Source organism: Labeo rohita, chromosome 11 (genome assembly GCF_022985175.1).
Source record: "Labeo rohita strain BAU-BD-2019 chromosome 11, IGBB_LRoh.1.0, whole genome shotgun sequence".
In the NCBI taxonomy this organism is placed as follows: domain Eukaryota; kingdom Metazoa; phylum Chordata; class Actinopteri; order Cypriniformes; family Cyprinidae; genus Labeo; species Labeo rohita.
In genome coordinates this window covers 26,192,863-26,216,550 of record NC_066879.1, presented here as the reverse complement: position 1 = coordinate 26,216,550, position 23,688 = coordinate 26,192,863, and the positions used below count along the sequence as shown (strand labels likewise).

The 23,688-nt window shown below is 37.1% G+C and overlaps 1 protein-coding gene across 1 annotated transcript in view; it reads left to right on the top strand.

The window, feature by feature from the left end:
- The first annotated feature begins 1,125 nt into the window (after window positions 1-1,125).
- Window positions 1,126-23,688, top strand: part of pnp4a (purine nucleoside phosphorylase 4a) — a 99,372-nt gene continuing 76,809 nt past the window's right edge. The window contains exon 1 of the mRNA XM_051122804.1: window positions 1,126-1,212. The gene's annotated coding sequence lies outside the window, so the exon portion shown is untranslated. The remainder of the gene's footprint in view (window positions 1,213-23,688) is intronic.

Sequence of the window (23,688 nt, the reverse complement as noted above, 5' to 3'; positions counted from 1 at the left end):
CTATCTTGCCTTACACACACGCTTACAAGCTAAGCTTTTTATGCAGGAGAATGGGAGGAGATCTCTTTGAAGCCTTCCAGCTTGCGTGTCTGGTTGTCATGGTAACATTCAGTGACCTTGTCCAATTCCTTCTGTCAGTATGCACATTTGGGAGATGGGGGAAGCCTAATCAGGGTGTATATGGGCGAGCGCATGGCTCTGAGACGGCCTAGTCTGTCTGATGCCTGGTGACACTAGATAAAGCCCCGAGGAACATTTAGACACATGAGAGCACATGCACACACACACAAATACACATGCGTAAGTGAGTGCAGGATGAATACTAGAAACAGCATTTGGTTTGACAGTAGGATTGAATTATACGGATGATTATTTCAAAATGTTTGCTTATTTTTTTGTCAGTTTTCTTAAAAAAAAATGAAACGTAACGTACTGTATGTGTTTACGGGTATTTTTTTTTATAATAGTCTTTACAAGCCTTGTTTTTATAAACAGAGCTCCTAGATTTAAACATTGCTGATGCAATATCCGTTTGAATTGCATGTAGTCTGTGTCTTGAGAAAAGAGTTGTCTTAAAGGATTAGTTCACTTCCAGAACAAGAATTTACACATAATTTACTCACCCCTTTGTCATCCAAGATATTATCCAAGAGTCTTATCTAGCGAAACGACCTGTCGTTTTCAAAACAAATTGACAATTTATATACTTTTTACAAGAGATAAGATGAACATTTGAGTTTAAAAAGTATACAAATCATGACAGTGCATTGACAGTGCAGTTTTAGAGAGTGAACCCTGTAATGTTGTAAAATATTATTACAATTTAAAATAACTGTTGAATGTTTTAACATGTTGTATGGTGTAATTTATTAATGTGATGGCAAAGATAAATTTCCAGCAGCCATTACTCCAGTCTTTAGTGTCACCTGATCCTTCAGAAATATTTCTAATATGCTGATATGGTGCTCAAAAACATTTATTGTTTCATTATACTTTGAAAATAACAACCAAGCAGTTCTTAAAAGTTCATTTGACATTAAAGTTTAACTTTACTTCATGACCTCATTCCAAACCTCATTATACTTTATTTCCACAGATGAATTGCGTGAGAGCACATCTCATGGTAAAAGTTCACCACACGAGAACTGTGCCAGCATGTTAAGAAATGACATCAAAAGAAACAACTTGAGCAAACGCCTAACGCCTAAACATGTAAGTCATACACACCACAGGATGTGAAAGTGATGTGGAGTCCAGCGGTTGCTGACACGCTCATTTGTCAGCATGACCTTGCTTCACTTCCATCAAGGTTCTGCAAAGGTACCATGCTTCCCCTGGTGGCGCTTAGCAATTATGATAACATAAAAAGAAATATCTGGAGATAACTCAAAACCCATGTCCATTATCGCCAAATATGGCACCTTCATTACCAAGACCAAGCAATCTGTTCCACATAAGAGAACCCATTTACGCATTCAATAGTTGCGTGGCAGGCAAAATTACCTTGGCACGAGGTGAGAGGAGCAATGTCTGGAGCCGAACAAAGGCGAGGTAGAGAAGTCAAACTGTTAGTTAATTAGTTGAGCAGCTTCGCATTAACCTTTGACGTTACCTATGTAAATGCTGATGAGGGTTCCTATACCCTCAGTGCAGGTGATGGACAAACATTGATGCTATAGTGTAATATGACTTGCTCAAGGACACTCTCATTATTATGATATAAAGAGTCACAACTCTGCGTTAATTAGGCTGTGTTTAATGATTGTTTTATTTAATTATTGCCTCCAAGCTGCTGTCTTAGAAATCATGTTGTGTCCCTTGTACCTTAATGAATCTTGTTTCTCTAGGCTTAATTAAGAAATATAATATACAACAGCTTATAATATACATTGGGCAACCTGAAACTATACAGTATATGAAAGCACTGGCCTGTGGCCATAATTTAACTCGGTCCTAAATTTGATTTAAAACCCACACACTCTTTGGGTCTAAGAATTTGAACAGAGAATCTGTTTGCAAATTGATCATGTGAAACTTTCTGGCCTACACTTTTAAAAATAAAGGTGCTTCATGATGCCATAGAAGAGTCTTTTTTGTCTAAATGGTTCCACAAAGAATCTTTAACATCTGAAGAACCTTTCTTTTTGACAAAAGGTTCTTTCTGGCAAAAGAAGGTTCTTCAGATTATAAAAAGGTAAGAAAGTGATGGTTCTTTAAAAAACCTTTGACTGAATGGTTCTTTGTGGAACCAAAAATGGTTATTCTATGGCATCGCTGTGAAGAACCTTTTAAAGCACCTTTATTTTTAAGAGTGTAAAAGCCTGTTCAAACCAAGAATGCTTATTATAATGATAACCATAGTAGCATCAGCACCAACAGATGATGATTTTCTATTTACTCTTAGCGCATGCTGCAGTTATGTCAAATTATGATGTAATTGCTTTAAAGTCAGATGGATTCTGATTGGCTCTTAGCATTTTTAGCATTCATCAGCTGGATTCTGAAAGTGATTCCAACAATATTGTTCCTATGTTGTTATTATTATTCTCTTAGAATTAACATTAGAATTAGATTAGTGATGCACCAAAATTTTGATAACTGAAAGTATCTGTCTGAAATGAAGAAAACCTGGACGGAATCGCAGAAGGAATTAGCTGTTATAAATTTACTGTAAACCACAGCTTCACTAGGCTTATTGCTTTTATAAAACGGTTATTCCATATACAAAGTAAGGTTTTACAAAATAAAACAGCACAAATAAAGTGCAATTATATTAATAAAAACATTATTCTTCTGCACAACACACAAACAAAAACAAAGGTGTAGGTTTGTATAGTAATTTACAATATTTTAGAACACGGCTCAACCAATCAGAATCAAGGAGCGGAACTACCTGTTTTATGATATTGTTTAGTAGAATGTACGTAATACTACTACTACTACTACTACTACTACTATTGTTACTAAAATTGTTAAAACTTCATTTTGTTAAGGAATAATCACGCAATATTTTTTTCATGTTTTAATTTTAATAGTAACTTTGTTTGCCAAAAAATAAAGTTTTAATAAATTGATGTTAAATTGTATAAGCTTTATAATTTAGTTAATCAGACTTGATTTTCGATTAATAAAATGTAATTTAACAACAAAAAAAAAAAAAAAAGTCCAGAAAAATCAAAATGGAAAAAACAGAATCCAGAAAAATTAAAAGAGAAAAAACAGAATCTGGAAAAAAAATAAAACAGAATTTAAATAAAACTTAAATATTCTTTGGTGTTTACAGGCCTTAAAGGGATAGTTCACCCAAAAATGAAAATTCTGTCATTAATTACTCACTTTCATGTCGTTCCAAACCTTCATTCATCTACAGAACACAAATTAAGATTCTGATCCTGTGTAGACAGCAACATAACTGATGTATTTAAGGCCCAGAAAAGTAAGAACATTGTTAAAATAGTCCATGTGACACCAGTGATTTAACCGTAATGTTATGAAGCTGTGAGAATACTTTTTGTGTGCAAAGAAAACAAAAAATAATGACTTTTTTTTCAACTATTTCTTCTCTTTCATGTCAGTCTTTGACGCGTGTTCACAACAGTACCATGACGCATGACAAATTAAGGTTGAACCACTGATGTCACATGGACTATTTTAACAATGTGTTTACTACCTTCTGGGCCTTGAACGTGTCAGTTGCGTTGCTGTCTATCCAGACTCGGAAAGCTCGCGGATTTCATCAGAAATATCTTAATTTGTAAATGAAGAAAGATAAACAAAGGTCTTACAGATTTGGAACCACATGAGGGTGTGTAATTAATGACAGAACTTTAATTTTTCAGCAAACTAGCCCTTTAATTCAGAACAGGCTAATTCCAAGTCCCTATGGCATTATAACCCATCTTTAGTTAAAGTCTACAGGTTTTTTTCCTCGCCCATAATCATATCCTAGGCAAAAGTAAGTCTGATCTCCTCAACACAGCGTACAATTTGTGGCATGATTCATGTCTGCAGTACAAATGGTGCAGGATGTGTGCTAAGTTAAGTCAAGTTTGGGTCAAACTACTAATAACTGAAAGCATACAACACCTTAAGCATTATATATGCACTCAGTAAATGCAGTAAGTCTTTGTATTGTGTTTGCCAATGTGGCAGTCATCATTGTAGAAGAATGTTCTTTACAAGCAGCCATTCCATTGCAATGAGGAAGTATGTACTGAGTGTACTGAAGTAACCAATCTGACCTTTAGATGATGCTGTTGTCATTAGGACGAGGCCCTATTTGTGAACAAACTCTGTCATTCTCACTTTTCCTCTTGTTTCTCAATCTCTTCCTGTGCTGACTGGATCCCTTCACCTGCATGGAGTGGTTTTCCATTAGTGAGGAGCATAAGCAGTTCGAAAAGGGAGGGATTGAGTGCATATTTATAATGCCACACCAAATGGTTCCCTGACACACTGAAGCGTGACTGTGAAAATGGATTATCGTGCAGAATCCAGCCAAACACTGTCAAGAGTGTGCTGCACCAATGCTGACATTAAACAGCTTAAAATCACAACATGAACTGCACCTGAATCACTGCAGAGATTCATATTTTTTTCAATCCCTGACTGTCAACCTAATTTTTTTGAGTTGTAAACGAAGCGCTTCCTGAATAACTGTCTTTTTTAATCCTGTCTTCAGGATTTACTGAAGGAGTGAGATATCTTTTACTAAAGGATTGAAGGGAACTAATTAAAAGTAATTGGAAAATCGGAATCGATCTGGCCGACCGGTTCTAAGTGTTGTGTGATTAAAGCTGTCTTCTACACCCAATCAGACAAATCAATGTTGTTTGGTTAATTGCGTTTCCTAAGCAGACTTTAAAGCAGGGCCATAATTGCTAAAGTGATAGTTCACCCCAAAAAAATTAATTTTGTCATTTACGCACCCTCATGTCATTTTAAACCTGTAAGGCATAATGAAAGTTAATGGGGACCATAGCAACAATGGATCCCATTTTAACATAATTTTAACATTTACCCTCAAGTTGTTCCAAAACTGAATTAATTTCTTTCTTTTGTTGAACATATATTTTAAAGACTGATGGTAACCATTGACTTCCACAGTATCGGGGAAAAAACAGAACAGCATTCTTCGAAAATATCATCTTTGTGTTCCACAGAAGAAAGTAGTGCATACAGGTTTGGAACAACTCGTGGGTTGGTAAATGATGACAGAATTTAAAATTTTTTTGTGAATTATCCCATTGCGATGGACAGTTTTAAATATATGGGTACATTCTTATAGAAATCTGCCCCAAATATTTGGTAATATGGAGCTTTATATGTAGACATTAATTGTGTTTTAATCCTCTGCATGTTCTATTAAACATATATTTCAAATACTGTTGGTACACTGTAAAAAATAAAAAACACAATTTGTTGAGTCAGCTTAAAATAATTTGTTACCCTGCTGCCTTAAAATTTGAAGTTCAAGTAACTAAAATAAGTTTAGTCAACTTGAAATGTTAAGTTGTACTAAGAAACAACTTAGATATTTGTGTTTGCTAAACTTAACAGATGGGTAAGTAACCCAGCTGCCTTAAAATTTTCAACTCAAATATCAAAGTTGTCACTCAGTATAATTTAACATTTCAAGTTGAATAAACTTTTTTTGAGTTGACTGAACTTAAAATTTGAAGGCAGCCAGGTTACAAATTATTTTAAGGTTGACTCAACAAATAGTTTTTTACAGTGTAGCCATTGACTTCCATAGTATTGGGTAAAAAAATACTATGGCTGCCGTCAACTGTTTGGTTACCGGCATTCTACGAAATATCATCTTTGTGTTCCACAGAAGAAAGTAGTGCATACAGTTTTGGAACAACTCGGGGGTGAGTAAATGATGACAGAATTTAGATATTTTGGTGAATTATCCCATTACAATGGACAAAGTTTTAAATATATGGGTACATTCTTGTAGAAATCTGCCCTAAATCTCTGGTAATATGTAATGGAGCTTTATATGTGGACATTAGTTGCATTTTAATCCTCTGCAGTTGTGGACAGCAGAAAAAATGTATGAAACTAGAGATCTGTGACCTGACTGATATCTGCATTTGGCCTCTTTCTGTTGTCCAAATCATCCCCACATGCTACTAACCATGAACACATTGCAAGGTGAGGTCTTTTTTAAACAGGGAGGGTTGGTAATTCATTACCTGTCATGACAACACCTCTCGACGACAACCCACCCCCTGTGATAGATTAAAGGGGGATTTCAAGGGGAATGACTTGGCAACTGTGCTCAGCTCTGCTAATTGTAGGTTTGTCTTCCTCTATTCCCCTGTCCCTGTGTATTTTAAATGATGCAAGTTTGTTTGCCCTTTGATTCACTCTAACCTTCACAGAGTGTGTATCTGTGTACATTTGTATATTTTAGCATGTCTTCATACTGTTGTGGATATCTTTTTGCAGATAATCTAAAACTGAAACTTTCGGAAATGATCTGACCGCCTTGTGCTTTTAGTGTGAGTCTCAAAAGAATTCATTCTGCAGTTGTCCGGATTTCAGCGCAGCGTTATAGGAAATAGAGACGCCCTTTAGTTGTTCTGCTTTAGCAGATAAATAAATAAAACAGGCAGTAAATGAAGGGTGGGCTCTGTGGAGGAAGCTCATTTCATGGCCCAGTGTGTGTGTGTTGGATAATGCGTAGTGCTGGGATTTTAGGGTGTGTTTGGAGCAGATTGCCTGTGGGCTCCCCTACTGTGTTGCTGCAGCTGCTAAACAGGAGAGGAGAGAAAAGATGAGATTTAACCTCATCGTCAAAAGAGTACAGAGGCCAACTGCACACCCTCCCTCTCCTCTACACACTCGAGCAGGACAGGCAGCTGAAACACACATACACTTACATGAATATTTATGATCACACCACAAAAACAAGTGAAAACATTTTACTTTACGTGGCAGTGTAAGTGCTGTGTGTTAAAATATCATGTGACATATCATGAAAATCTGATTTTTTTCATGTTTCAGTGGTATAATCGGGTCTGCGGTGCATTTACCAACCCAGAAAATGTGGAACAAAACAACCCAGTAAACTTTGTTTTGGTAAACCTTTCTCTGCAACATGAAAAAACGAGCCACTCATATTTCGCTCCCTTGTGATGAAGGAAGGGAATCTTATTATAATATTACTGCCCCTCAATCTGCACGTTTCCACCCAAGGCACCGTCACAGATGAACACTATTCAGAGTCCATAAACATGTAGTTTATTTGCCAGCTGTTTACCTTCACAGACATATCCAACTGTTTTTGTAACTCCTGTGTGTTAACACAAACCTGTGCATATTTATCAGTTTAAGTGCAATAAGACATGGAAGAGAATCTAGTTTAGTACTCGTATGACGTGCGACAGCCACTTTCTGTGAGCGTGCTTCCGATGTGTGTGCAAAAATATCGGCACCCTTGCAATTCTGTCAGAAAATGCAACTCTTCTCTCAGAAAATTGTTGCAGTTGCAAATGTTTTGGTACTTGCATGTTTATTTTTTTTGTTTGCATTGGAAAAATCAAGAAGAAATGTCAAATCTGATACAGTTCCGCACAGAACCCAAAAAATGCACTGGCACCCTTAACTTAATATTTGGCAGAACCCCTTTGGAAAAAATAACTGAAATCAGTTGCTTCCTGTAACCATGAATGAGTTTCTTACACCTCTCTACTGGAATTTTGGACCACTCTTCTTTTGCAAACTGCTCCAGGTCATTCAGATTTGAAGGATGCCTTCTCCCAACTGCTGTTTTAAGATCTCTCCACAGGTGTTCTGTGGGATTCAGATCTGGACTCATTGCTGGCCATTTCAGAACTCTCCAGCGCTTTGTTTATAATCATTTTTGAGTGCTTTTTGAAGAGTGTTTCATGTCATTGTCCTGCTGGAAGACCCATGACCTCTGGTGGAGACACAGCTTTTTGACTCTGGCCACTACGTTGCACCCCAAAATTCTTTGGTAATCATCAGATTTCATGATACTGTTCACACAGTCAAGGCATCCAGTGTCAGAAGCAGCAAAGCAACCCCAAACCATCTTTGAACCTCCACCATTTTTGACTGTAGGAACTGTGTTCTTTTCTTTGAAGGCCTAATTTCTTTTTATGTAAACAGTGCCATGATGTCCTTTACCAAAAAGCTCTACTTTTGTCTCATCTGTCCACAGTACGTTCTCCCAGAAGGATTGTGGTTTTGTCACGTAAGTTTTGGCAAACTCCAGTCTTGCTTTTTTATGCCTTTGTGTCAGCAGTGGTGTCCTCCTGGGTCTGCTACCATAGCGTCCCTTTTCATCCAGATGGCGACGGATAGTGCAAGCTGACACTGTTGTACCCTGTGTCTGCAGATCAGCTTGAATTTGTTTGGAAGTTAATCAGGGTGTTTTATCCACTATGTAAACAAACATTTGTTGTATTTTTTCATTAATTTTGCTCTTCCGTCCACATCAAGGGAGGTTAGCTACAGTGCCATGGGCTGTAAACCTCTTGATGATATTGATGAACTCTTTACACTTATTTCTTTTCTCCATGCTCAGTATGACACACAACACAAAGGTTGAGTCAACTTTTCTCCATTTTAACTGGTTGCAAGTGTGATTACTGTACTATATACAACTATTACTTGCCAAAGGTGTGTCTAAAATACAAATTACAGGAGCATCACATGCTTGCAGTTATTGCTTACAATTTTTATTTTTTTTTTTATTTATTTATTTTTTTTTTTTTTTTGTGAATACCAAAACATTTGCAAATAGAAAAGTTTTCTAAACAGAATTGCATTTTCTGACAGAATTGCAAGGGTGCCGATATTTTTGGCCATGACTGTATATTAGAAGTTTAAACTGATATGGTTTAAAACACATCATTTCAGCACAATAAACATGATGGTCAAAACGAAACTGGTGTTTTTTTTGAGAGTGTCTGAGGAAGGAGCTGTAAAGGTACAGCCTTTTTCTGGAAAAAGGGGCGGGGAGCAGCAGCTCATTTGCATTTAAAGAGACATGCATGAAAACAGCGTGTTTCTGCTTTCACTCAAAATAGGCATTTTCAAAATGATATAATAAATGATCTGGGGTATTTTGAGCTGAAACTTTACAGACACATTCTGGGGGCACCTGAGACTTATATTACATATTGTAAAAAGTGGCATAATAGGTTTGTTTTTACACAAATACTGCTACTACTGTTATTATTAGGTCAGCTGAACCACTGATGTCACATGGACTATTTTAACAATGTGCTTACTACCCTTCTGGGCATTGGGCATCAGTTGCGCTGCTGACTATGCAGGGTCAGAAAGCTCTCGAGTTTCATCAAAAATATCTTAATTTGTGTTCCGAAGATGAATAAAGGTCTTACGGGTTTGGAACGACATGAAGGTGAGTACTTAATGACAGAATTTTAATTTTTGGGTGAACTAACTCTTTAACACTGTGGGTACGTTCAGACGGATTCATGAAAACAACTAAAATGCTGTATTATGCATGCCAGGCCAGTTTGCAATGTAACTTTGTAAAGAAATTTGCACATACCTATAAACTAAACACGTTTTCACAAATTCATGTTTTTTATAGTTTACTATAACAATATAGTTTTTAAAAACATGCACTTTGAAATCCATTTTCAGGTCCCCAGAAAGTGTAAATTAACAGCCAAAATGCATACTTTTTCCATTTTTTGGTTGAAAAGGGTGTTGTGTAAATGTTTAATAGACAATTAACCTTAACAATCAAATTTCTGCCATCATTCACTCATCCTGATCAGGGTTGCCAGGTTTTCACAACAAAACCCGCCCAATTGCTAATCAAAACTAGTAAAATTCGCAGTCCAGCAGCCTAATATCATATTATTGGGGGCGCCTCAACCCGTGGACATGAAAAAACAGCACGTGCCGTTAATGTTAAAGTGGCCAATTCTGCAGGAAAATCTTGGACTTGGCAACACTGATCCTGATATCAATCCAAAGATTTTTTAAAAACAATTTTTTTTTAATACATATAGTTAGTCAATAGGGTACACTTGAAACATTTTTCAAAGTATGAAAAATGTTTCTCAGAAGAAGGAAATCTGGATACAGTCAAATACAGGTTTGGAATGAATTGAAGGGAGTAAATTGGGTGAATTATCCCTTTAAGTGACCAAATATTTAAAATTAACTAGATAGTGTGTCCTATTTTTCCATGATTCAAAGGCATTTTCTCCACTCCATCAGATCTGCAGTCCGTTGAGAGCACCATCACAGAGTAAAATGGCATTGTAAAGCAGACTGGATCTTCTTCTGTGTCAGAAAGACAGGCCAGCTATTCAGTGGCACGCTCACACACTGCTCTCATCCAGCACAGAGCAAATTGTGCATGAAATTGGTTCAGAAAACATGAACTGGAACGATCCCATCTTCAGCCTTTTTTTGCTAGGTCTGCAAAAACCGTGTTGGCTGTTTAATTACAAAGTATTAACGCGCCAGTGTTGCATGATGGGTGAGTCAGCTACTGATTGGCTCACACCATAAATAACCACGGCTGTGTTGCTAAAACATGACGAATGTTGGTTGTAAAGTTCAAATCATATGTGGCAGTTCAAAAAGCTTGCCAGGGCTTTCGTGGAAACTATTAAGTGCACATTTATTGTATGGTCTTTCTTTGGATAGCATGATAAATGACTTCAGCATGTTCACCTAAGGGAGCAGTGATGCAGTGCAGATATCGAGTAATTGAACAGAACAGCATGACTATTGCCAGAGAAAAGAGCAGAAAGATTATTTTGATGTTATGCAAGCCCTTTTTGCTCCAGACAAGATGTTTTAGCTGTTGCTTGCTTCAAAAGATGTGTTCCTGTTTTGAAGGTGCACGCTTGCAATTTGTTTACTTCAGTTCGCTTCTCAGGCCTCGTTCCGCTCAGCAGCTCTGTGACTGAAAACCTTAATCCCCAGCTCCAATTGCATCTTTATCTTTATTTTTTTCTCTCACACTCGTTCCTGAGCTCAAGGTTACAGTGTCACTTGTGTAGGCATCCTTTCTGACGCAAGGCTGATATGTTGGAATCGAAATTATACGAGGGCTAATCTTGTTCCTAAGTGCACATTACAAGCTATGACCTTGTTTGATCACTAAGAGGCTTAGGCTTCACTAGTAATTTATTTAGACTTATATCACACCTTATGTTTTTTTATTGTTTTAAATTAGAGAAGAACCTGACTGATACTCAGTAGCTGATTTTGGGAACGTTACCTTCCTGAAATTGTTGTGGTGGCCTTTTGTTCATTAGCATGGATATGAGTTGCATATATTTCAATCAGTTCACTTCTTGGTTAAATAAACATTACTTACACTATCAGAAAAAGAAAAAAAAAAAATATATATATATATTATTTTTATACATTAACAGTGTAATCAATATTCTATTTATTAAGGCCAAGTATGAATCTCATCAAGTTTTTAATCATTTTACATGTATTCCAGAATAATAATGCAAGGCAGTAACAATTTAAACAATATATTTTATTTGTGAACTTACAGTGGCATGCAAAAGTTTGGGAACTCCTTGCAGAATCTGTGAAAATGTAAATAATTTTTCACAATAAGAGAGATATTTATAAGAGATAAGAGTAAGATATTTTACATAAAAGATGTTTACATATAGTCCACAAGACAAAAAAAAATATCTGAAATTATTAACATAACCCCATACAAAAGTTTGGGAACCCTTTTTGGTTCTTAATACTGTGCGTGGTTACCTGGATGATCTACGACTGTTTATTTGTTTTGTGATGGTTGTTCATGAGTCCCTTGTTTGTTCTGAACAGTTAAACTGAGCACTGTTCTTCAGAAAAATCCTCTAGGTCCTGCAGTTTCTTCAGTTTTCCAGCATCTTTTAGAGATCTGAACCCTTTCCAGCAGTGACTCTATGATTTTGAAATCCATCTTTTCACACTGAGGACAGTTGAGGGACTCAAACACTATTAAAAAAGGATTCGAACATTCACTGATGCTCCAGAAGGAAACACGATCCATTAAGGGGGTGAAAACTTTTGAACAGGTCCAAATTTTTCTTATTTTGTTGAAATATCACCTTTTTCCATTTAGTACTGCCCTTTGGAAGCAACAGAAGATACTTGCATGTTGACAAATTAATTACAATTTACCTTGACCTTCAAATTTAAAAAGTTTTCACCCCCCAGCTTTTAATACATTGTGTTTCCTTCTGGAGTTTAAGTGATATTGGAACCTTTTGGGTTTGAGTCCCTCAGTTGGCCTAAGTGGGAAAAGATGGATCTCAAAATCAAAAAGTCACTGCTGGAAAGGATTCAAATATGCAAAAGATGCTGGAAAACTGAAGAATCTGCAGGACCTGGAGGATTTTTCTGAAGAACAGTGCTCAGTTTAACTGTTCAGAACAAACAAGGGACTCATGAACAACCATCACAAAACAAACCAAAAAAAAAGAGTCAAAGATCATCCAGGTAACCACACATAGTATTAACTTTGCAGGGGGTTATTTTAATAATTTCAGCTGTTTTTGTGTCTTGTGGTCTATACGTAAACACCTTTTTAAAAAAATATCTAACTCAGGACAGTACTAAATAAAAAAATAACATGCATTTTCTATGATCTTTCTTATTTTGTTAAAATTATTCACATTTTCACAGATTCTGCAAGGGGTTCCCAAAATTTCATATGCCACTGTATGCTCAGCTATTCTTTTTAATAGTTAACTTTTAACTATTTGTGAATTTCTTGGATTATCAGTCATCTAAGCTTGGTAAATATTGGTCACAGACACAGAGATTTCACCAAGCTGATGACTCACTAAAAACTCCCGCAGATTGTTTTCATGCCATTTTAATCTTATTTTAACGTAACAAAGTGGTTATATCTATGTGTGAGTTGTTTACGAATGTTTTTTAATTAGTCTTCCAATTCACAGAACACGGAACATGCACAAACACAAGAGGTGGGATTTATCGCATGAACCAATCACAGGTGATTATAACCAGTCATATCCAATCATATCGTGATGGAGGCATTGCCTCCTCTCACGTGACCTTCCCCCATTCCCCCCAGCAAACTCACAGCATGCTTTAGGGGTCGGTTATAACTTAAAGGAGAAGTCCACTTCCAGAACAAAAAATTACAGATAATATACTCACCCCCTTTTCATCCACAATGTTCATGTCTTCCTTTCGTCAGCTGTAAAGAAATTATGTTTTTTGAGGGAAACATTTCAGCATTTTTCTCTAAATAATGGACTGGTATGGTGCCCTGATTTTGAACTTCCAAAATGCAGTTTAAATGCGGCCTCAAATGATCCCACATGCGGTTGTAAACGATCCCAGCCAAGAAAGAAGGGTCTTATCTAGCGAAACAATCGGTTATTCTCATAAAAATAATACAATTTATTACTTTTTGATTGTCAAATGCTCGTCTTGTCTCGCTCTGACTGAACTGTTTTTTTTCCAGTTCATGACAGTTAGAGTATGTCGAAAAATTCCCATGTTCTTCAAAATCTCCTTATATTGCTGTTTTAGCTTTTTTGTTAAGGGTGTTTGATCTTCTTTGCATGTTTACTTTGCAAAGACTTTGCAAAGTGCTACTGCAGCGATGTAGGATGATTTTGAACTGATTTTTGAAGTTGAGGGAGAAAATACATTTGGAGTTTTTTGACATACCCTAACTGTCTTGAACCGTAATACACAGAGTTCAAGGATAGCAAGACAAAACGAGCATTTGAGATCAAAAAGTATTTGAACTGTATTATTTTAATGAAAATAACTGATCGTTTCGCTAGATAAGACCCTTCTTCCTCAGTTGGGATCGTTTACAACCACATTTGGAATCGTTTAAAGCCGCATTTAAACTGCATTTTGGAAGTTCAAAATCGGGGCACCATACCAGTCCATTATATGGAAAAAAAATCCTCAGAAAACATAATTTCTTTAACGGCTGAAGAAAGAAAAACATGAACATCTTGGATGACAAGGGGGTGAGTACATTATTAGTAGTAGTAGTAATTTTTTGTTCTGGAAGTGGACTTCTTTAATGGGCAAGAGATTTATACACTTTTTAATGTTATATTTTGTAATATTTGCATTTTATATTTGTTTTTTTCTCATCCAATTTTTTTTTTTTCCTTGAAAGGACAGTGGAGATGTGAGTGGAAGTGAGTGGGACAGAGAGAGGGGGACAGGGTTGGGAAAGGTCCACAAGGCGGGACTCAAACTCGGGACACCTAAAGCGCCACTGCTCCATATGTCAGCAAACTGCCCACAAGGCCATCGATGCTGACTCTCATCCAATTTTTTGAGGAGGCAAAAAGTTTCCCTTGCCTCCTCGGAGGAAACGCCGCGATTTCAATTTTTTTCACAAAAGACTAATTTCTGATTCGATTACACTTTTTAAGCTACTGAACAGTAACTCAAATCAGCTGAACTCTATATTAAAGGAACAGCTGATCGAAAATGAAAATTTGCTAATGTTCATTTTTTGGTTTACCATTCTATTAACGTGTCTATGTTTAATGTAAATTTTAATCTAACAATTTTATTCTTTCTCTTTCTATTTCAGGTAATGACAATGATTTTTATAGTTTTTAGACTTGGTTGACATTAACAACAATAACCAACTGACAAATTTCTACCACTGCATGTTATACACAACCATACATCCTTGAATATGGCAGATCGAAACGATAATATCTTAGAGGAAATTCATATAGATGCACAACAAGCAGAAGGGATGTGGTTTGAAAAAAAGGTGACCTTTGGCAGGGCCTGGTCTAAAAAGAAACAAGCCAAATTCATTCTTGCAAGATGATTTATGATGGTTTAGAAAGAAAGAAAGAATAAAAATATAATGATGTTTAAAGCTGTAATCAGTTTTATGTTAACATTTTTCTTTTTAATTTATATATTTTTAAAAAACTGCTGTTGTTTCTGTATGACCTTATTGTAAAGGTCACTACCTACACGGTTGCAAAGCAAACGTACTACAGGCCTGCTAAAACAATATAAGTGCACTAAGTAGAACAACTATATGAATTAATCTGATATGTCATATTTCTTTGAAGTAAGTCTTTTAACATCCTCCTTTAACTAGAGTACATATTCTCCACTAGCACAAGTCATCTTAGACCTAGATGCAGGCTTACTAAAAATACAGCAATTGCTCTTATATCACATACCACATTTGATCAGAAGGAAAAGCAGAAGGGCTGCTTAAACAAACAACTTCCTATGCCAACCCAATGCCTCTAGTATATATTTTCCAATTAATTTTGAAAATGCGCATCCAGGCTAATGCCACGTGGGTGAAGTGTAAAACAGGGATCCGTGTGGCAAGTAGTTGTTGTAAGGATTTAATGTGGTTAGTTGTGGATGTATTGAGGTTAATCTGTCTCTCTCACTAAACCTATGGTGGCCTGCTGAGAGATCAAAACACCCGGAGAAGATGAGAGATGAGGCGAGCATTTTATGTAACTCTGTGTACTTTCTTACATAAACGCAACCCTCCCAGGTTCCTATATCAACACTTAAAGCCGTCTTTCTGTGCTAAATTAGCCTCTTTTTATTATTATTAAAACTAGCAGATGCCTAAAACTCAAGCATCCTTTTTACAGAGGCTTAAACCTGGTTTAGGGAAATCCAGAGCCTGCATTTTAGCTTAAACCTATTGAGAAAGGAGATAAACCCAACAGAGTACACAGGATTAGCAAGAATCCACTGAGAGCCGCGGAGAAAGAGCCACCAAACGGATGGGCAAATGGACTCTGAGTTCTAGATATCCAACCTACTTACAACTAGGTCTGCGTAATGACTGCTAATACAGATTTCACCATGTCGATACCCAATTTAAAACACTTGCTGCTGTGTCAGTAACCGTTTCTCTGTGGGAAAAGAAAGTCAAAGTCTTATTTTAAAGCATTCGTGACTTCCATTTGGGGCAGAGTAATTGGTAACCACAGGGGGAGTGTGTGTGTATCAAGAAAGGAAAAAGTCTTAGCTACCGTGTGTTTTAGTCAGGCTTGTGTGAACAAAAGATAAGCTGTGGCCTACAAACCTCTCCGAGTGAGACTCGTATCTTCGGCAGCACCAGCCACCCAGGTGGAGAGGATATGTGTGTGGGTTGCGTGCGTTCGAGCGATCAAAACGCACTCTGTCTTTCTGGTGGCGAGGGGTGTTGAAAGCCTGCCGATTCCCCAGACTTCACCTTGCCAAACTGACTTCACAGTCTCTGTCCTTGCCAAACGTACCTCAACATTTTCTTAGCACGTTTGCCGTCGTGCCATAAGCAGTGATATGCGTGTGAGGGATTCGCCGAGGTTAAATTTGTCTTGCTGAGTGCCCTGGAGAATACGCAGCAACGCTCCACTTTCTGCCCTCATGTATCATGGACAAAACAGTAATCACATGAACATCCACTCTAGGGACTTTTAATGTGACTTATTAGTTTTGAAGGATGATAGCAGAACATTTAGCCACTTCCTCATTTATCACAATATGGTTTAGCGTGCGTGTATTAGCGTAAGTGTATGTTGTCGGTATTTGAGCATTTGTAATATGTGAGAATATTTATCTGGCGGTGAGCCTCTGAAAAAAAATGCCCTGTGCAGTGACAAGGTCAGAGATGTAGAGGAGTAACTGGGTTAGTGCCAGGAGCATGTTGCCAGATTGCGTGTGTCCATCCTGTTGACGCAAGGCGTGAGTAGACAGGGAATGCTAATGTAAGAGTAACCACCCTGTCTGTCTGCATTTCCACTGAACTGTGAGGCATCTGGAGTTTTTAAAGAGGTCATATCTTACACTGTTTCTTTCTCTTGAGGTCCATTAATGGGTGTAATCATATTTTGTGATCATTTTTTTGACCCTTAGAATTAAAGGGATAGTTCATCCAAAAATGAAAATTGTCATCATTTACTTACCTTTGCGTCCAAACCTGTATGACTTTGTTTCTCAGTGAAAAAAAAAGTGTCAGTGTTTCTTTTTGGTCTATACAATGAAGGTCAATGGGGTTAAATGTTGTTTACTTTGTGTTCCATCAAGTCATGAAGGTCTGTTTAAGTTTGTTTTAGTTTTTGGTGAATTATGCAAATAGGCAGGACATTTTTGATGTGGAAATGTGGAAAAGTACAGAGCTCCACACAAGACATGTGGGAGGAAAAAACAAGAAATTCTGGCCAATAACAGAGCATTTTTTAATCAAAGCAAACCTCCCAAGTGTAAACAACCTTAGTTCACTTAGAGGAGTAGTTCACTTCCAGAACAAAAATATACAGATAATGTACCCCCTTGTCATTGAAGATGTTTGTGTCTTTCTTTCTTCTTTGGTAAGGAAATTATGTTTTTTAAGGAAAGCATTTCAGGTTTTCTCTCCGTATAATAGACTTCTGTGGTGCCTCTGAGTTTGAACTTTCAAAATGCAGCTTCAATGCAGCTTCAAAGGACCCTAGCCGTGGAAGAAGGGTCTTATCTAGCATAACGATTGGTTATTTTCTAAAAAAAGTTACAATTTATATACATTTAATCTCAAATGCTCATCTTGTCTAGCTCTGCAATGTGTAGGCATAGTCTGTGTATTCCAGTTCAAGAAAGGGTATGTTGAAAAACTCCCATCTCATTTTCTCCTCCAACTTCGAAATCACCCTACATCGCCTTTTTTTGTAAAGGGTGTTTGACCTTCTTTGTATGTTCATTTTGTAAACACTGGGTTTTGAAGTTGGAGGAGAAAATGAGATGGGAGTTTTTCGACATACCCTCTCTTGAACTGGAATACACAAAATTCACACAGAGCTAAATAAGGTGAGCGGTTGATGTTAAAAAGTATACAAATTGGAATTTTTTTTTAGAAAATAACTGTTTCACTAAATAAGATCCTTCTTTCTTGGTTGGGATTGTTTAGAGCCCTTTGAAGCTGCATTTAAACTGAATTTTGGAAGTTCAAACTCAGGGACACCAAAGAAGTCCATTATATGGAGAGAAATCCTGAAATGTTTTCCTCAAAAAACATAATTTCTTTACGACTGAAGAAAGAAAGACATGAACATTTTGGATGACAAGGGGGTGAGTAGGGTATCTGTAAATATTTGCTCTGGAAGTGAACTACTCCTTTAAAAGTGCAGTATGTAATATTGGTGGCTAGTGGTTGAAATGTGTACTGGAGTCTAAATTGAAAAATACTGTTTCTCTCACCTCCTCCTCCTCAGATGTGACACTCACATGGTTTTCAGATTGTGGACATGCAACAGGAACGAGCGTGATTGACAATGAAAGACGACGAGCCTTACACTGTAAGTTGAGTAATGAGTTGATTTATCCGTGTTTTAAAGGGGTCATTGGATGCCCATTTTCCACAAGTTGATATGATTCTTTAGGGTCTTAATGAAAAGTCTATAATATACTTTGATTAAAAATTCTCAATAGTAGTGTAAAACAACACCCTTTTTAGAGCTCAAAACAAGCTCTGCAAATATGGATTGTACCTTTAAATGCAAATGAGCTCCGTGGAGTGACCAGCTCTGAGAGATTGTTTACTTTAGCTGCGAAGCTTGCTAACTAGCACGTTATTAGGAAAGGTGATTGATAGATTCATAAAAAAAACCTTATACTCACTTCTGCTCTAGGTGAAGCTGGATCACGAGTGATTTGTGCGAACATAGATGCATTAATGTAGATCGGGAGGCACATTCCCTTCACAAACAAACAGAATCCACTGCATCTTCAGCGGCTCAGATGTCGGGAGTAAATGACGACCACTATCTCCATTATTGCATCCAGCAACACAACACCTCAATCGCTCAATCTGAGACATTTTTGTCTAACTTACATCCCTGCTCCGGCATCGAAACAATGGAGGTCGGACTGTTACAGCTGATTTAGGGTGGGTCTGAGGTAAGACGCTCATGTCAATCAACTATCGTGGGAGTGGCTCGATATGAAAAAGGGGATAATATTTTTATAGATTAATTAAAATCTATCATTATAGGGTAGATTTGTACATACACTGCCAACACACAGTAATGTTTAAACAACATGTAAAAGTTAACTTTCATGCAACTTACTTGCATGACCTCTTTAATGTGCCTCTGGTCTTTTTAGAAGGATGACATGGCTTTTTAGGTTTGGTAGAATCTGCGATCTCTGAGGCGGTTTGTTTGCTGCCTTCCGTGGTTTCAATATGCTGTTTTCCATCAACTGGTGTCGAAATACTCCTGGTTAAACTGCCAGTGGGTGGAGTCAAACAGACCAAAACAAAAACAGACATTCCAATACATAGAATAGAGAATAGAATAGAGTCTGTAGCATTTTTCAGGGAAACAAGTGTGTGTTTTTATCCTTTGGCATAGGGGTCGATACGGATCAAGTAGCCCAATAACCAATAATTTGAACTGATATAGATGTCTGGTTTAAAAATTAAAATTAACATAATAATTAAGAATAACAAGAGCTCTGACAAAATCTTTCTTTAAATGATTTTCAATTATTTTATCAGCAAATTGATTTTGAAAATGCCAGATACCGATAACCGTAAAAAAAAAATGCTTAATATCGCCGATAAACAATCAACCTCTACCTTAGTACAGTCAAAAAAAATTACATACGGCACCTTTAAACGCCCCTGCAAACTTGTGTTCATCTCCCTCCACATTTGAGTGCAAGGCCCACATCTTAAAATCCAAACAACCAGTGGACAGAAACAAGTCTCTGCCTGACATGTTTTCTTTCTTGGTAATTTGTTACTACTAGAATGTACATAGAAATATGCAGAAAAGGGTCTGCTACTTCTGTTTCATCACAGCTTTAATAATTCATGGCCAGACTGGTCAAACTTTTTCCCAATTACCAGAACTTTCAAACAGGTACAAGTAAACACATGTAGTTATGTTAGGTCTTCAGTTTAACTGACTGAAGTGTTGGGAAAATCATCCTTTGCCAATTTATAAGTTACTGAACCAGGCTTTTTAATGAAGCTTCTATTGCGAGTTAACCTACACACACAGACTCACACACAGAGTTTGATAAATAAAGTGTCAAGACTGTAAATGCCACGCCAGGATATGAAAAGTAGCAGTTTGTGACATTATAAAAGAGGAAGTTGTCATGAATAGTATATATGTGTTTCCACATTTTAAACAGATTACAAGGCGTGCTCTAAAGACATAAGATTGAAAGTGTCAGATGTTCCCTCTCTTTTCCTTACCTTTAGTTCTTTTAACATATATATGTCTGTCAGATCTTTCTTGCTTTCACTCTTTTTGTCTTTTCCCCCCTCACAAAGTCACATCACATAACTGCCTCACCTTATTTCTCTGCTGTAGTGTTGATCTGTCTTGTTAATGCTAACCCTAACTTGAGGAGACAGGTCACAGGAGTCTCTAACACAACACCAAAACAGTCTGGACAATGACTGCATTTACATGCACAGAAATGTTCATGTAGCAGTCATGATTTATTCGGATTCTGATATTCAGATTATGTTAATTGGCCTTTAAAAGTTTGGAGACAGTAGGATTTTTAAAAAAGTTTTATTCAGCAATGATACATTAATTGATCAAAGTAACAGTAAAAACATTTGTAATGTTACAAAAAGACTTTGTAAGATTTTATGCTGTTCTTTTGAACTTTCAATGAATCCTGTGTAAAAATGAAGATTTTTTAATACAAGTATTAAATATAAAACTAAGCATACAAGAAATCTTTCAGAAACATTAAAAAATCTTACCCCAGACCCCAAATTTTTGAACCGTGTGTCACACAAACACATAAACCTGATTATATCTAAATGGGCCTGTATTACAGTTTCTAGACATCTGAATAAAATACAGACTCTAACTGAACCTTCATTTATTTTTGCTCATTTCTGTTGAAATTAGAGTAATTCTGGGTTAAACAGTCAAGCAATTGAGTAAACATATTTTGGAAGCAATAGAAAATAGAAGCAAGTATCATAAATCAAAATACAGATGGTTGAAAGCACTGCAAAAATCTCATGACCTACATTTTGCTGTTTATTGAGCTTGTTGTCAAGGACATGAATGAGGATTAATGAGTCAAAATGACTTCAATTACTGTGCATAAGTGCCAAAAACGTAGCACTTGCTGTGAAGCATAGCAGTAAAGAATGTGTATGATTAATTTAGAATAGAGTATGCTGAGTATAGTCTTAATGTATTAAGAATATTCTAATAGCATGTATACAGAAATATTTCAATAGCTGTGTAACATGTAAACATCTATTTCTAACTAGTCATAATCATAATTGGAAAGTCATGTGCATGTAAACATGGTCAGTGTACTAGTGTGGGTGTACTTGTGAACATATCTTTGTGTTTCTGTGTGTGTTTGTGGTTGTCTGTATGTATAAATGTGTGAGAGGCCAAGTATCTCCACACCCCCTCAAAATCTCTCATTACAGTTTCCTCCTGGCACTGTGGGGCCCTCTCTCTGTGCCACACCGTTCTCTGTCCAACTGTCTGGAGACATGGCTGGAGGGGACAAGCAGTCCAGATCTGTCCATCTGCATGTCCCCATGGCCCCTCAAATCCCTACTTAAGAGGGGACATATGACGACCTTCTGTGGAGAGCTGATTTCAGACCAATTTACTTACATTTTCATCTCAGGTTTGTTATGCTTCATTTGGACCCATCGTTGTAGTCCTTTAGTGTGTTGGAAATACTCCTGTTTTTAGACCTAAAGACATGTTAAGTAGTGAGGAATGCTTCTGGTCTGCTAAATCTGTGCGTGTCGATGCTGACTCACTCAAGTAGGCTGTGGTATCTAACAGCGAGGGCAGAAGCAGGTCAGCATAATGCAGCACTGGAAAAACTAGGACTTTTCATCCCATCCAATGTCTGAATGTTCACAAAACCAAGTCAGCCAAGCCTAACATGCCTTATTTTCCCCTCTCAGTCTTGTTTGCCTGCCCCCAATCACCCCTAGAGAGTCATTCAGATCTTTAGTTTCCACTCACCTTCCCAAAACAGCCTCTAATCATTCCATCTCCTGCTTATCACCGCATAATTGGAGGTACAGCAATTAGTGTGGTCTAATTGATCCAAGTATGGACAACACCGGACTGACGCAGCAGTTTAGCATAGGGCTAATTCCCATCACTGTGTAAGAGAGCGCTTGATAAATCAGAGAGAGCAGAACAGCACATTTCACTCTCCGACTCTCGGAAAAGTGGCTCAAACGCGCACCATTATTGGCACATTCACTCGTACTGGCCACTGGAAAGTGGGTTGCAATGAAATATAAGAGTCCAATTATTCACACTGTAAAACAGCTATCTGCTTAGCCAAGCACCTAGGGAAATTCAATAAGTTGTTCCACAGATGAGGCTTGGCTTTTACTGGACACAGATTTTGTGGGCATCTATCACACAGTCGCGCAGACGAACTAGTCTGCCGATACGAGGCACCGGACAGGAGAGTAAAATAAATGGTATGCTCTCTCAGCAGGCCTTAAAATTAAAGTGAGACATTGTGGGCATGTTGTATTTGGAAAATAATGGCCCCATGCATGCACTTTTTTGCTTGGGGAGCATTATTTTTTAGCACCTCGGGTTTGAATTGTTGTATACTGTTGGAAGGATGCCTCAAATCCTGTGTGAAAGCCGTCGCCTGTAATCCGGCTAATCCTCTCAGGTGTGGCGTTACTCACAGGCAGGTAGCTTATTGGTGATGGGGAATCAAGGCCAGGGCATCTATCAAACATGCACCAGTAAAAGCAGAGTTGATTTAAGCTGTTTAAAGCTGTGAAACTGGTAAACTTTTAGCTTATTGGTACATTATACACTATTTGCATTTGTATTTGTTCATATAGTCTTGCCACAAGAGAAGCAGAAGACAAGTGTTTACATCTTAAATTCTGCCTTTGGCACTTCTTAGTACCTCCACTGAGCCCTTGGGAAAGCTACTTATTCTCTGTTTGCCCTGGGGTGCTACAGCGTGTTAAAACATCCTCAATTTAGTTTTATTTAAGACAAAGATATGCAAAGCAAGGTGATAATAGGGGAAGCTTAACCTTAAAGGAGAACTCCACTTCCAGAACAACAATTTACAGATAATTTACTCACCCCCTTGTCATCCAAGATGTCCATGTCTGTCTTTTTTCAGTCGTAAAGAAATTATGTTTTTTGAGGAAAACATTTCAGCATTTTTCTTCATATAATGGACTGCTATGGTGCCCCGATTTTGAACTTCCAAAATGCAGTTTAAATGTGGCTTCAAACAATCCTAAATGCGATTGTAAATAATCCCAGCCGAGAAAGAAGGGTCTTATCTAGCGAAACAAGCTGTTATTTTAATAAAAATAATACAATTTATATACTTTTTAATGCCAAATCATATTGGTACCATATTTGTTATTGGACCATATTAGAGATCACTTATGGAAATGTTATTTGCTGTCACAGAATATTAAAGGGTTAGTTCACCCAAAAATGAAAATTCTGTCATTAATTACTCATCCTCATGACCCGTAAGACCTTTTTTCATCTTCGGAGCACAAATTAAAATATAGCTGCAAGCAGCGTTTACGTGTTTCAAGCCATTTAAGCACATATGAAAAAAGACAATATTTAGCAAGCCTGTACTTACCTAAATTAATTATTTAAAAAAGCATTTTTGGCAAATCCAGGAAATTTACCAAAGAAAATATATATATTTTTACAT